The 14,581-nt window shown below is 42.8% G+C and overlaps 1 protein-coding gene, 1 long non-coding RNA gene and 1 pseudogene across 3 annotated transcripts in view; 1 reads left to right on the forward strand and 2 right to left on the reverse strand.

Moving 5' to 3' along the window:
- The window catches only part of LOC144287778 (uncharacterized), a 90,696-nt gene that overhangs the window by 30,443 nt on the left and 45,672 nt on the right, over window positions 1-14,581 (forward strand). The window lies entirely within an intron of this gene.
- CLYBL (citramalyl-CoA lyase) overlaps window positions 1-14,581 on the reverse strand; it is a 301,132-nt gene that overhangs the window by 16,299 nt on the left and 270,252 nt on the right. The window contains exon 9 of one of the 2 annotated variants that reach the window (XM_077855081.1): window positions 7,448-10,454. The exons of the other annotated variant lie outside the window; for it this stretch is intronic. The gene's annotated coding sequence lies outside the window, so the exon portion shown is untranslated. Of the gene's footprint in view, window positions 1-7,447; window positions 10,455-14,581 lie in introns of those variants that run through there. 2 annotated transcript variants of the gene reach the window in all.
- LOC144288181 (U4 spliceosomal RNA) lies at window positions 11,515-11,591 on the reverse strand (annotated as a pseudogene).

The following is a 14,581-nucleotide window of genomic DNA, read 5'->3' on the forward strand; positions in this document are numbered from 1 at the left end:
GTATTAGGTTAGTATCAAGTAGAAAGCACGTATTTGCTTACAGATGGTTAGACAACAAAAGTATATATGAGGGACACCTGGCTGGGTCAGCTGGTAGAGCATGTGACTCTTGATCTCTGGGATGTGAGCTCGAGCCCCATGCTGGATGTAGAGATTACTTAAAAAATAAAATCTTTAGGGGTGCCTGGATGGCTCAGTTGGTTAAAGTGTCTGAGTCTTGATTTCTGCTCAGGTCGTGATCTCAGGGTAGTGGGATCTAACCCTGGGTCAGGCTTCTCGCTGGGTGTAGAGTCTGCTTAAGATTCTCTCTCTCCATCTCCCTCTGCCTCTCCCCTCTGTGTTCTCTCTCTCAAAATAAATATTTTTAATAAAAAGTAAAATCTTTTAAAAAAAAGAAGTACAATGAAAGCAGCTTTAGCTATTAGAGTGATCAAAAGGAAAATGAAAAGATGTTAAAACATACTTTGAACTCCTAAATGAAAAAATACAAAAGAAAAAGGAGTTTCACTACTATTCAAACTTTAGCAATCAAAAGAGAAAATTGGGGCACCTGGGTGGCTCAGTCAGTTAAACATTTGACTCATGGTTTTGGCTCAGGTGGCAGTCTAATGGGTTGTCATCTCATGGGTCATGGGATAGAGCCCCTATGGGGCTCCACACTCAGCAGGGAGTCAGCTTGATAATTCTCTCCTCTGCGCCTCTCCCTACTCGTGCCCACACATGTACTCTCTGTCCAAAATACATAAATCTTAAAAAAAAAAAAAAAAGTAGGGATCCCTGGGTGGCTCAGCGGCTTGGCGCCTGCCTTTGGCCCAGGGTGCGATCCTGGAGACCCGGGATCGAGTCCTGCATCGGGCTCCCGGCATGGAGCCTGCTTCTCCCTCTGCCTGTCTCTCTGTCTCTCTCTTTCTCTTTCTCGTCTGTCATGAATAAATAAATAAATCTTTAGAAAAAAAAAAGTAATAGAAAACGGAAACAAACATCACCATGAATGAAATTCAATTGGCTCCTGTTGACAAAATAAGGAATATTGTTAATCACCAGTATCACACAAATTTGAGGTCCTTGGGATATCTGGACATCCGAATCAAGTTAAATTGGCATGATCTACATTGTATATGATTTGAGTAAGAGGCTGATTCGGGGGTGTGCTTAATGTTTCATTTATTTATAATCACACTGCAAAAACTGTTCATCTCTCTCCTCAAAGGCTGGAGCACACATAAGGTTCATGAATGATAACCAGTAAATCCTCTGTTATAATGGATGCAGATGAGAGTGCAGTGTTTCATTTTCTGTCAACTCAGCAAATATTTAAAAAAAAGATTTAATTTTTTTTTGCAACTTGCAAATGTACATTATTTTATTCTAAAAATAAAATGTAGGGGCACCTGGGTGGTTCAGTGGTTAGCCTTCTGCCTTTAACTCAGGTCATGATCCCAGGGTCCTGGGATTGAGCCCCACATAGGGCTCACTGCTCAGCTAGGAGTCTGCTTCTCCCTCTGCTTCTGCCCCTCCCTCTCTGCTTGTGCTCTGTCCTTTGCTTTCTTTTTCTCAAATAAATAAATAATCTTTTAAAAATAAATAAATCAAAAGAAAATGTAATATTTTCTGTGTATTTTTATTTTGGGGAACCCATCACATAGTTTTTTCTAACTCCAGATATTGGCTTTAAAAAAGTCAGTTTTAGGGATCCCTGAGTGGCGCAGTGGTTTAGCGCCTGCCTTTGGCCCAGGGCGTGATCCTGGAGACCCGGGATCGAATCCCATGTCGGGCTCCTGGTGCATGGAGCCTGCATCTCCCTCTGCCTGTGTCTCTGCCTCTCTCTCTCTCTCTCTCTCTCTCTGTGACTATCATAAATAAATAAATTTTTTAAAAAAAGTCAGTTTTAAAATGACTGCAAGTGATTTTCAGGCATTTTTTCAAATACATCCATTTCTAAAATACACAGAAAAGTGATAGGATGGCTTTCATAAAGGATTTGCCAGAGATTATATCCTTCAAGGAAAGTGATCCTGAATTCAGTCTGGTTGTCAGTTTCATTAAGAAGGAAGTAGCTCATCTCGTATAAATATTCTTCAACAACGCCCTGTAATACTGACAGTAATGCTTTCTAGGAGCACCCAGATGGGGGACCTTTCTAACTACAGCTGGAAATGGTCTAAGAAGAATTAATTTATTTAGAGTTAGTGGTGGTAGGTTTCTTTTTTTTTTTTTTTTTTGCCGCTTGGTGGTAGGTTTCAAGAAAAGACTTATTTGTGGGTCTGTGGTTTTTCTTCGACAGCAAAGTGAAATCTGGAGACCTAGGGGCTTTGTGACAGTGACAGATTTAGCAGACTCTCCCAGTGCCACCCCAAAAGGAGAGGAACACCCACACTCTTGACTTTACATTCCTTATTTTATGCCAGATAACCTTCTAGTTAGTAACACTGCAGTTATATATTTAAGAAACAAGTGCTTATAGTTCCTTATGATTTAGCAATGATTTCTTTTCCCCAGAAGTTAAGTATTTTTGAAATGGTGTATTGACTAGGAAGTTATGGGTCAGGACTGTGTCAAGGATCAGTTAATGTGGTTGAAATCTTGGGCTGTCAGCTTGGATTAACTGGTAAAATGCAGAGAGATAGTTTTATTCTCTAATAGCAACACAGTATGGGCTAGAAAAATATTTAAGAATTAGGTATTCAAGACTTTGAAAAGGACAGATGAAGTACAGCAGACAATTGTCAACATTCTGTTGACTCATACAAAAGTCTGAATCATAAATTAATCCTAAGTGGGTGGCATACTGGGACACCTGGCTGGCTTGGTCAGAAGAGCATGTGACTCCTGATCTCAGGGTCATGAGTTTGAGCCCCACGTTGGGTGCAAAGATTAAAAAAATAAACAAATAAACTAAGTGGATGGGATACTTCTTAGTTTACCAAAATTATGAAGTTGTTGCTAGGAAAATGATGTGATCTGAGTATTAGGTGATGAGACTGATCCCAGATGGCCTGTCTGGTCAGGGACTATAGGGACTTTTGTGTGCTTAGGGGTTTGGGCAGGGAAGGGCTGAAAAGGTAACTGTTTGGGATCCCTGGGTGGCGCAGTGGTTTGGCGGCTGCCTTTGGCCCAGGGCGCGATCCTGGAGACCCGGGATCGAATCCCACATCGGGCTCCCGGTGCATGGAGCCTGCTTCTCCCTCTGCCTGTGTCTCTGCCTCTCTCTCTCTCTCTCTCTCTGTGACTATCATAAATAAATAAAAAATTTTAAAAAAAAAGGTAACTGTTTTCAGGGTACTCTGTGTTAGTCAGGACCCAAGAGACTTTGCCTGCCTTGTTTATTATGTCTGAGTTTGAATTTGGTTCTACATGGATTCTATGTAAGATTTTATTTTATTTTTTAAAGATTTTATTTATTTATTCACGAGAGAGACACAGAGAGAGAGGCAGAGACAGACACAGGCAGAGGGAGAAGCAGGCTCCATGCAGGGAGCCGGACGTGGGACTCGATCCCGGGTCTCCAGGATCAGGCCCTGGGCTGAAGGCGGCACTAAACTGCTGAGCCACCCTGGCTGCCCTTCTATGTAAAATTTTAATGTCTGCTTTCATGGATTCTTTCTAAAGAAAGAATTCCTCTTTTGAGGAATATTTGGAATGAAGCTGGGAGCCATTTATCTGGCATAGAGATTCTTCCAGACACTTCTGGACAAGACAGAGCTACTATAGGAAAGGGGCAGATGCAAGGAATCAGCAAAAGGAATCTCCCAGGAAAGGGAGGTATGAGCTGGTCTCATTTACTACCATGTGGCCAGCAAGGCAAATTCCCAGATGTGGGAGCCAGGGAGCATTTCTGAAAGGGAATAGTACAATGGCATTTTCTTTCCTGTCAAAGTACACAAGGGCAGATTGTACCATAGATGGCCAGATCCACGCCACACTTCTTTCTAGAAAATTAAGGCCATGGAAATGATGAAAGAGATGCAGAAAGCAAAGGTGGTGGATGCGATAAAAGTGAAGAAAGAGTTTAGGGGCACCTGTTTGGCTGTCAGTGGAACATGAGATTCTTGATCTCAGGGTCATAAGTTCGAGCCCCCATATTGATGTGGCGCTTACTTTCAAAAAAAAAAAAAAAAGCAAAAAAAGCGAAGAGTTTATGTAATGCTTCCCAACTTGTTAAACACTGTGGCACACAGAGAAAATAATATTTTTATAGAAACTGGGCAGCTCTTGGCCAGCCATTCCTGGCCCTGTCTGGACTTAAAGACCCAGGCACACATCTGTAACCTGTTCTTGCATGTTGATTGAGGAAACCCTGGTCTAGTGAACATCATGAATGTACAGTGACAAGACAGAGGTCTTGGAGCCCTTTGAGAATCTGATTAAAGTTATGTGTCCTCTCCCTAGAAACACTGTGCATGTACATGCATATAGAATTTTGCCCACAATTTCCAGAGATTCATAGAATTGCTCAAGTCCACTTCTGAAACTCAGGATGAGAACTCTCACTTTAGATAATTAATCAAAGAAAGAGTGTTGATGAAGAAATAAAGGCAAAGGATAAATTCAGCCACTTGGATCAAAAATCCATCTAAAGAACGACAGAATCACAGACTCTTAGGGTTTTCAAAGACCTTTTCTATAAAGCTCTGGCTTTGGAAAAGGTTCAAAGGCTGGGGATACCAAGCAGAAAATATCCAGGCCAAGTAATTAGATTCAAACAATTGAGCACATTGCAATGGTTGAGCAGATTGCTTAGCCCCACGTTGTCTACTTTTTAAAGGTATTGATGTTAACTTGGTCAGGATGATGATTGGTAAATGGTCAGTTCATTGGCACAGATTTAGTTTCCGAATCCCTTCCTTCCCAACATTTTTAAGGGGAACGTTCTCTGATTTATGTGGCGGAATGGGGAGGTTGTGATGGAGTATGCCCTTGCATGGACTTCTAAGTTTGACAGAGGCTTCTGGGGCACTTCTTCCTTAGGGCTCTGCTGCTTGATTCATAATCAGTCATTCTGATTAACTCAGCCTTACTTGCCCAAATAAGCCCATATGTACCCTCAGAGCACCTAGAGAGGGAAGACGATGGGTACCCAAAACAAGATCACTTAGAGCTAAATGCCTTACTAATTATTTCTGAAACAAAAAAGCTGGATCTCAAAAGACTAAGTGGTGAGTAAGGGATGGAGCAGCAGTGTTACCTTGAATAATGTATGACTTCTGTTAGTTTACTCTCAGGTCTCACATCACTTGAAAGTTGTCTCTTTGTAAAATACAGCCTAGAGGGAAATTTTGCCAGTGTCGTGCTCTGGTGAGTTAATATGCATTTAAACAGTTTTATAACAGATTATTTACCAACGGGAACAGAATGCCTTGGCACGGGATGCATTTGAGAGAGCTGTCCTAGTGGGCTAGCTAATTCCATATTTCAAAATAATTTCCACATTACCTCCTGCTTCTCGTAGGTTCTCTCAAACTCTTCCCTCTACTGGTGAAATGAAAGAAATGACAAGTAGGTAAGATTATGTTGCCCTCTGGTGTCAGCCAACCCAAAAGAAAGACTAGAACTCAGGAAGGGCACGAGAAGTAGAGGGACGATAGAAAGAAGACACTCCATACCAGGGGAAAGGTGGAGACTTGGAGAGGGAAAAAGGGAGATGAGCATGGTACTGGATTCTTTTTACTGGTAAATGATGGGATTTCAACTCCCCCTTGGCTGAGGAGAGTTGATACCTCCATGGCTATTTGTCTAATAAATCTGGTGCCTCTGTGATTTGTGATGAAGAGTAGGTTCATGGAGGCATGGGGCTTGGCCTTTCTCTTTGGGGGACTAATAGGGAAAAGAACTGGGTGATGACCAACCATCACAATGGCAGATCCCTACCTGAGAACTCACCTCTTCCTTGAGATGGAGAGGTACTAGAGATTTCCATTCTTTTTAGGGATTCTATCAGTAATCCCCAAGGCAGGCAGGGCCTCACTGTCTAGCCTTTTAGCATAGCCTGGACTTGAGGGCCTTGTTGGGGGAGGGGAAGCAACTACTACTGGCTCCTGGAGCTCCTTCTCACCCCAGCTCCTCCCCTCTTGACATATTACCAAGCTTTGCCCACTCTTTGGCTATGGTTGCCAGAGCACTTGAGCAGGGTATGATTGGCTTGTCCAGCCTATTAAATCTTGACTCATTTTCGAATGTGTCTATCCTGTCATTGACTTTTGGTGTCCTAGAGAGGGACTGGCGTTATGTCTTCTTGTTGCAAGCTGTGAAAAAGTCAGTGGAATATTGTTAATTTTTTTAATTTTTTTTTTTTTTTTTTTTTTTACAGAACAACTTTTGTCTTTAAGAATAAATGGAAGCCTAGAGCAAAAATGTGGGTTAAGTTTGGGCAGATCACGAATTTCATCTTTGGTCAAGACTAGAGGGGATAACAGAACCATGGAAAGGAATCCTTCCAGTAGCAGAGCCCTATGGGGAACAAGGAGAGGGCCAGGATCTGTAGTTAACTGGAAAGAGGTAGGAGTTAAGGCAAAAGAGAAAAGTGAAGTTGGGAGAAGGAGGTGCCATCAGATGCAAGTTCCTGTTGTAGATTCTCTTGGTTTCTTCAAATCTTAGTTCAAAAGACAGTAAAGTTGGGACTTCTGATGTATTCCTCAGGCTGGCACAACTCTTGAGTGAAGGAGGATTAATAGTTTAGCTCCTAGCACCTGGTAAGTTCAGGACATATTATCGAATGGATGGGTGTGATATTGCAACTGATTTTATTATTGGTTTTCAAATAGAAGGCATGTGTATGGATGGTAAGTAATAAGAGAAAAAGGGAAAACAGATAACTCCTCCCCACCCTCACCCCACTATGTTCATGTAAGAAACTCAGGTTAGAGCTATTTAGAGTTGTGGAAACCATGAAAGACTGAGAATTACAAGAGAAGTCCAGAGGGAGAAAAAAAAAACAGTGGAATAATTTTCAAAATTAGCTAACTTATGGATTTGTAAGTTACTTTAATTTGTTTAGTGGTTATGCAATTGAAACAAAAGTCTGCATAATTACTAGTAGTTTCCTCAAATTCTATTCTACAGGCAAGGTAATACACTGGGGATTGGGTTAGCTACCCCGCTGGGCACTTCCCGTTTCTTACCCTCCACATATTTTTCCTAAAGGTGAGATGGCTTAGTTAATGAATAAGAATACCTAGCATTGGCTTTTTGGGCAAGGAAACTGCAAAAGGACACTTGAACCCAATGTGATGTGATGTGATGTGATGTGTGATCCTACCCATTTTACACAGGTGCCTTCCAGGAAGTCTATGCTTTTGAACTTCAGGTCTCCAGTACGCATCCACCTCAAGCCACTTACCTTGCATTTGCTCCCTCAGAGCACATAGTTTAGCTTATTCTACTTTAGCCCTGGCTTTGCCCGTAACCTTAGTGCTCTTTTCTCAAAAAAGATTTGGTGAGATTTATTAAATTCAGACTTAAGAAGTTGGTTCATTTTATTTGTCAAAACATGAGATATACCACTATGGATCAATCATTTTGTGAAACCTTTCTCCACCCTGTACCCCTCCCCCATCCCCGCGCCCCATCTTTCTTTGTAAGTCAAAGCAATTTTGTATCACCCAAGCAACAAAGTGATTTACGAAATGAAAGAGAGGGACAATCTATTCTAATGGTTAAGAGGCAATAAAAAATATTTATGTGTGGCTGGCTGATGTTGACTTTTGGAGAGCGTACGTACGCTTGTAAACTCAAAGCTGGGGAAAATGAAAGATGAAAAGCCAGCCCTTGGGGTTCTAATTCTGAACACAGATCTTCTTAGGAAAAAAAAAAGTCATTGTTTTGGTTTCAGATTCTGCATTTGTCAAGCGAAGCTATTAGCGTGGACCCCTCTCTCAGCACTTCTGGGCAGTGTTCTAGCTGATTGTCATAAAGTTGATTCTCAGACCTGGGCTCAGAAGTTGGCAGTGCTGGGCAAGGGGCTGGGGCCATGCTGGCAGTCTCCTGGGGCTCACACAGGTGGGGGTAGGGTGGGTTGTTGAATTTGAATTCTTCCTGGGCCTCATCTTTTTCTTTTATCTTCCTTGTCTCTCATAATAACACCCTTGTGAAGCCAAACATTTTAAAAATTAGATAGCAGATGGTTATATATGCTTGTCTCCTTGTGCTGACATCTTGCACCTTGCCCAACCCTACCTGCAGCCCACTGTTGGGTGTGCAGGAGATTTAGGGCCGATGGGTTGGATTGTAATCTGTGTGCACCCCAGCTGATGAATCCATGGTAAAGCTTTGCTCTGTAATATTTGTAAGGAAAATGCAATGTTTGCACAATAAAGCTCTCCAGATTTTTTAAGCCGTAGGAGTGAGGCCAGTTTACAATCAATGATAACAGGTTTCCTGTGCTGCCATTACCACAAATAGTATCTTATTTCAGCAAAATGGTGGCAGTCAGCAGGAGGTCCAACAATGCAGATTTTAATCAGAAAATTTAATTTTATATACAATTCACAGTTTGTGCATGGTGAGAAATGTTTCTCACTGCATGAACTTTCAGGACTCGGCTCTGAGCAAAAGGAGTTTCAATTTATGTAACGCCTTTTTCAGCAAACAATACCCCAAAGCACTTCCTGGTAATATATGGCTCGTGCTGCTTGGGAAGCTACTGCAGCAGTCTTTCTTAAAATTACCCGAGATATTTATTTGGAGCAATTAAAAGAAGCACTGTGTTCCACACAAATCCGTTTTTTAATGTAGACATTAAATTGGCCGCCCTTTCAACACCGACTCTCTTTGAGAGCATCACTGCACTGTACTCTCTCTGCCCTTGTAAGGCAACTTTCCGCTTGGGCTCATTTCATTTTCCAAGTTAACTTGTCAACTCTCAAGAGAGAAGTCTATGATGGAAATGTTGACAGGGCCTTTACATGAAGGGCTCTGGGTTTGGAGGTGTCAAATCGCAGGCCAGGCCCAGGAAGTGGTGGATGCAGGGAGGAGAGAAGGGTCACTTGGCTATCCCGCAGATGACCCAGAGATGCCAGGCCTTGACTAATTTGCTGCTCTTGAACATGGGTTGGGGCTAAAGGGTGCCAGGCTGCTTTCTCTGGAAGGCCAGTGGGACCTGCTCCTCTCTGTGAGGGTGGGGGGATATTACACACATATTGGTAAGAGCAGGCAAAGACAGTCAGAGAGAGGAGGCAGAGTCAGAGCAGGAAAGCAGAGCGGAGAGGCAGAGGCAGCGGGAGAAGACTGCGGCTAAGCTTCTCAGGGCACAATGCTCCCATCTGCGGAAGGGGCAGGAACTCATAACTGAGTCATCCATACCAAGATCCAGTGGGAGGAAGTAAGGGGAGTGCTTCCAGAAATGGAAAGTCTTAGGTGAGTCAGCGCTGCATTCAGAGGAGCAGGAGGAGGCAGACAGGTGGGTCACCATCGGCCTGGTCTTGCCCCTGGTCCCTGCCTGAAGAAGACACCCTCTCGGCTTACTGGAGCCAAGTGCCCTCTCTGTTGATCCTTAGTAGGGTCAGTGAGTCCTTGCATGCACCTTGGTGATCCCCTCACTCCCACTCCCCATCCCCAAGCTGCCGCCCCCACCTCTGCCCCTCCCCCCAGCCACTGTGGTGGAGCCTGTATGACCTTGAGTTCATGATGGACTATTAATCCTGTGTTGGGGGGAGCCGGTAGCAGTGGCTTAAACAGGAGCATCCCAGCCTTGTTTTAGGTTATGCTGGGACCCTGGGGATGAAGTCACGAAGGCACTGGGCCTGGCTGGAGGGAATACAAAGCAGGGCTTAGCAATAATGGGACCTGCCATTTACTGGGAGCCTCCTCCAGTATCCCAGCCAGATCTATTTATATGCATTATCCTATTTAATCTTTGCAACAGTTGAGAGAGGGAGAGATCCTATTTTCCTAGGAAGAATCGGATTCTGAGGCTCAGAGAAGTTAAGTAACTTGCTTAGCTGAGGTCACAGAATTAGCCATCAGCCATGGACCCACAAGGGAGGGCAGAATGGGACCCACTCCATTAGTGTTTTTTCAGGAGTGGGGTCTGGCAGGGCATTTTGGGAGCTGGGCTTCAGTCATGGGAGCAGGCGGTTCACCATGCGACTGTGGACCCAGTGGGAAGGACAACCCTGAGGCCAACCATAAGGATAGGGGTTAGGCCAGAGATCCAGTAGGCCTTGGTTAGTAGTCAATACTAACCTAACTGTCCTTTTTGGACAATAATTTGGACCCTGAATCTAGACCCCGTTGGAAAGGATACTGAGGTTGATTAGCAGTCTCTGTCCTGGACTAGGTAGAAGGGAGTAGTGGTTGTTTAGAACGAATTTGCAGTCCTGGTTTAGGTATCTTGGCTTGGAGAATTTTTTCCATTCTGCCAAATGCTTATTTTCCACAAGCGGATAGGAATCTCATTTCTCCTTCCCTTCTTAAGCTTAGCCCACAGCTTTGGAGTTGCATTTGGTTGTATGTTTTATCTGGGGAGAATATCAGGCATGCACAAAGAAAAAGCCAAAAAGTTCTTAGAGTTTAAAATTCAAAGAATACAGGAAAGATTTTTTTCACATATATTTATCATAGTACTTAGTATGAGCTTGGCACTATCTTGAGTATTTTACAGGTATTAACCCAAGTATTTCTCATAACAACCTTGTAAGGTAAGTCTCAGTATTATCCCCATTTTACAAGTGGAATGATTAAAGCCCAGAGAGGTTAAGCATCTTGTCCAAGGCCACACAGCTTTGTGAACTCAAGCAGTCTGATGTCAGAGTCGTCTGTATGATGAAATCACGGCATGCTGCCTCTCTGCAGTGTACATATTTCCATTTTGCTTTCCATGTGGTTTTGGGCTTTTTATGCTTCATGCTTGCTTTCTGGACCAGACTGTGAAGGAAGGGGTTATGTTTTGCTGTGTATACCTGAAATAGGAGGAGCTCCTATTTGGAGCTCCATGAATACTGATGATCAGTGGTATGATTTTAGGAATCTATCACTGCATTTGAATCATTCTCCATTTGTAGGTCTGGTTCTGCCACCAGAGTGAGCTGCTAAGAGTGGGACCCTGAGTTACACACATTTTTATATCCATGGCATCTAGCACAATAGAGAGGAGAACATCTTTCATTTGATTCACTAATCTATTACCTCATTCATTCAACAAAAAATTATTTTTTATATGTGTATCTTTTTTGTTGGAGTTCGATTTGCCAACATATAGTGTAACACCCAGTGCTCATTCTGTCAAGTGCCCCCCTCAGTGCCCGTCACCCAGTCACTCCATCCGTCTGCCCACCTCCCCTTCCACTATCTCTTGTTTGTTTCCCAGAGTTAGGAGTCTCTCATGGTTTGTCACCCTCTCTGATTTTTCCCACTAATTTTCTCTCCTTTCCCCTATAATCCCTTTCACTATTTTTTATATTCCCTGTATGAGTGAAACCGTATGATTGTCCTTCTCCGATTGACTTACTTCACTCAGCGTAATACCCTCCAGTTCCATCCACGTCAAAGCAAATGGGGGTATTCGTCCTTTCTGATGACTGAGTAATATTCTATTGTAGCAAAAATTGCACCTCGGATAAACCTCATTGGCTACGATACCGCCACTGTGCAAAGCTTATTCTATTGTATATACAGACCACATCTTCTTTATCCATTCATCTTTTGATGGACACCGAGGCTCCTTCCACAATTTGGCTATTGTGGACATTGCTGCTATAAACACTGGGGTGCAGGTGTCTCGGTCTTTCACCACATCTGTATCTCTGGGGTAAATAAATACCCAGCAATGCAATTGCTAGGTCGTAGGGCAGGTCTATTTTGAACTCTTTGAGGAACCTCCACACAGTTTTCCAGAGTGGCTGTACCAGTTCACATTCCCACCAACAGTGCAAGAGGGTTCCCCTTTCTCCACATCCTCTCCAACATTTGTTATTTCCTGCCTTATTAATTTTCACCATTCTCACTTGTGTGAGGTGGTATCTCATTGTGGTTTTGATTTGTATTTCCCTGATGGCCAGTGATGTGGAGAATTTTCTCATGTGCTTGTTGGCCATGTGTATGTCTTTGGTGAAATTTCTGCTCATGTCTTCTGCTCATTTCATGATTGGGTTATTTGTTTCTTTGCTGTTGAGTTTAATAAGTTCTTTATAGATCTTGGATACTGGGCAGCCTGGGTGGCTCAGCAGTTTAGCGCCGCCTTTATCCTAGCATGTGATCCTGGATACCCGGGATCAAGTCCCATGTTGGGCTCCCTGCATGGAGCCTGCTTGTCCCTCTGCCTGTGTCTGTGCCTCTATTTCTCTCTCTCTGTTTCTAATGAATAAATAAATAAAATCTTAAAAAAAAAAAAGATCTTGGATACTAGCCCTTTATCTGATATGTCATTTGCAAATATCTTCTCCCATTCTGTAGGTTGTCTTTTAGTTTCAACAGAAATTTATTAAGGGCCAGCAAGCACCATGCTGGATGCCAGGAATGAACAAACAGATAACCCTTCTGTCTCTGTGGATTAATTCCTACCTCACAAGAGTATGTGTAGAAAAATGATGTTGACATTTTTAAATGGGACATATTTGTCTAAAAAAAGGCCACCAAAAAAACCCCCAAAATGAAAAAAAAAAAAACCCATGCAGTTACTTGTCATTGCAACTTATCAATTCCTTCCTTATTATAGCGTGAGATGAAATAAAGTTGCGAACAGTTATTTTCTTCCAATTTTACTTACCAAAAGCACTGGTTGCCTATGTTAATCGGATCTAATACTTACAGTTAAGAGAAAGCCCTTTTGGTGTAGAGCTGATGGAAGAATTATCAGGCTCCCACAATGCGAGGTAGGGCTGTTTCTTCCCCTTTTGTTATATGAAAAGCTTCAAGCATTAGTAAGTGATGACAGATAGTACACTTGGCTTCTGGTATTTCTTTGAAGGCCTGCCTGTAGCGTGCTGCTTGGAAGCAGGAATGATTCCACAAATGGTCAGGAAGCCACCTCCTCTAAACCGCCCTTCACACCAGGTCCAGGTGTGTAAACAGAGCAGATGGGCTCTCTGCCCTGGAAGGAGAGCTGGAGTGGAGTATTACAGTTTTCAGAATCACTTCTTCTACCTCTGAGGCAGTATCTCAAAAATTCCCTCAAACTGCTTTTCTCTTTCTCGGAGGCTGCTAATTGCATCAGAGATCCTTCCTTATAGAGAAGGAAGAGTGTCATCCCAAGACCTCACTGGGAGTCGGTGCCAGAGTGGGGACTGGGACTTGTGTACTTTCTTGCAAATCTTGAGTGGCCTTCCACCGCCCAGCACAGCTGAGCCTGTCCTCCCTGTGATGAGAAGTGGCCATGGTGGCCAAGTCAGAAGGAGTCCCTGCCTAGAGTCCTGGCAGCAGCATGTCTCCAATCATGTGAAGACAACCTGCTAGGGCCTCTCTTTTCAGGGTCTTCTCAGTATGATCATATAATGATCAAAAGCAGTGTTTCAGTAGATTTGTATTTGTAATTAGCCCCAACTTGGTTTTTAAAATTTTGATATATTTTAATATTTTATTTTTTAAACATTTTATTTATTTATCCATGAGAGACACACAGAAAGAGGCAGAGACACAGGCAGAGGGAGAAGCAGGCTCCTCAGAGGGAGCCGGATGTGGGACTGGATCCCAGGACCCCAGGATCACAACCTGAGCTAAAGGCAGATGCTCAACCACTGAGCTACCCAGGTGCCCCAGTTCTTTATATGTCTTACCTCATGTAAGTTTCCTATCAATCTATGAGATAGCTACTAGTATTACCCCTTTTCACAGATAATAAAACCGAGGCACAGAGAAGTGAGTACCAGCAGTAGATAATAAGCGTAAGAGCCCGGCAGTCTATCTCCAGACTCTGCATATGAAGCTTGGTATTTGTTTTTGACCTTAGCTTTATATTAAGAGCATTTTCTTATTTTCTTCAGAAACACCAGCTTTCAGGGCTGCTAATATTCCATCCAAGAAATGTTCCATGGTTTACTTAACCACAGCTCAGTAATTTAAATGATATAATTGTAAATCAAGTAGTCTTAGTGAATGAGGCTTTTTCTACATTTAGGATCACAAAATTTCCTTAGGATAAATCCTCAGGTCCAGGTTTAAAAGGTACAAGAAGATGATGACAAATCCATTGGTATACACTGCCCAAAACTTTCCAGGAGGACTGGACCTGGTCACACTGCCACCAGCCATGTGAGTGTCGGCCTCAGAGGTTACCACTCATAAAATGATTAATTTGATAGGCAAAAACATATTGCCTTCAGCAGTTCTCCTTGCCCTGAAAAATTTTTAATCTTTTTATAAACATTCATTTTTATGGTTACATGAGAATTTACCTGTAAGATACTTGTAAGTTTCTTCCTTTTTTTTTCTTTCAGACCTCGAGCTAGGTTCTTAGTGCATCTGCATATTTGTTATAAGGGATAATAAAGAGTAATTAGAACGGAATGGGGATGGGGAAAACCAGAATAAGAAAGGTCTCAACAGCCCATCCTGCTTTCACTCCTGACAAAACTCCTGGACCATAGAGGACATAGGACCATCTCTAGGATTGCCCTCTTAGCCGTCATGAACGCAGTGCCATCACTTAGCA

This window comes from Canis aureus, chromosome 17 (genome assembly GCF_053574225.1).
Source record: "Canis aureus isolate CA01 chromosome 17, VMU_Caureus_v.1.0, whole genome shotgun sequence".
NCBI lineage: Eukaryota > Metazoa > Chordata > Mammalia > Carnivora > Canidae > Canis > Canis aureus.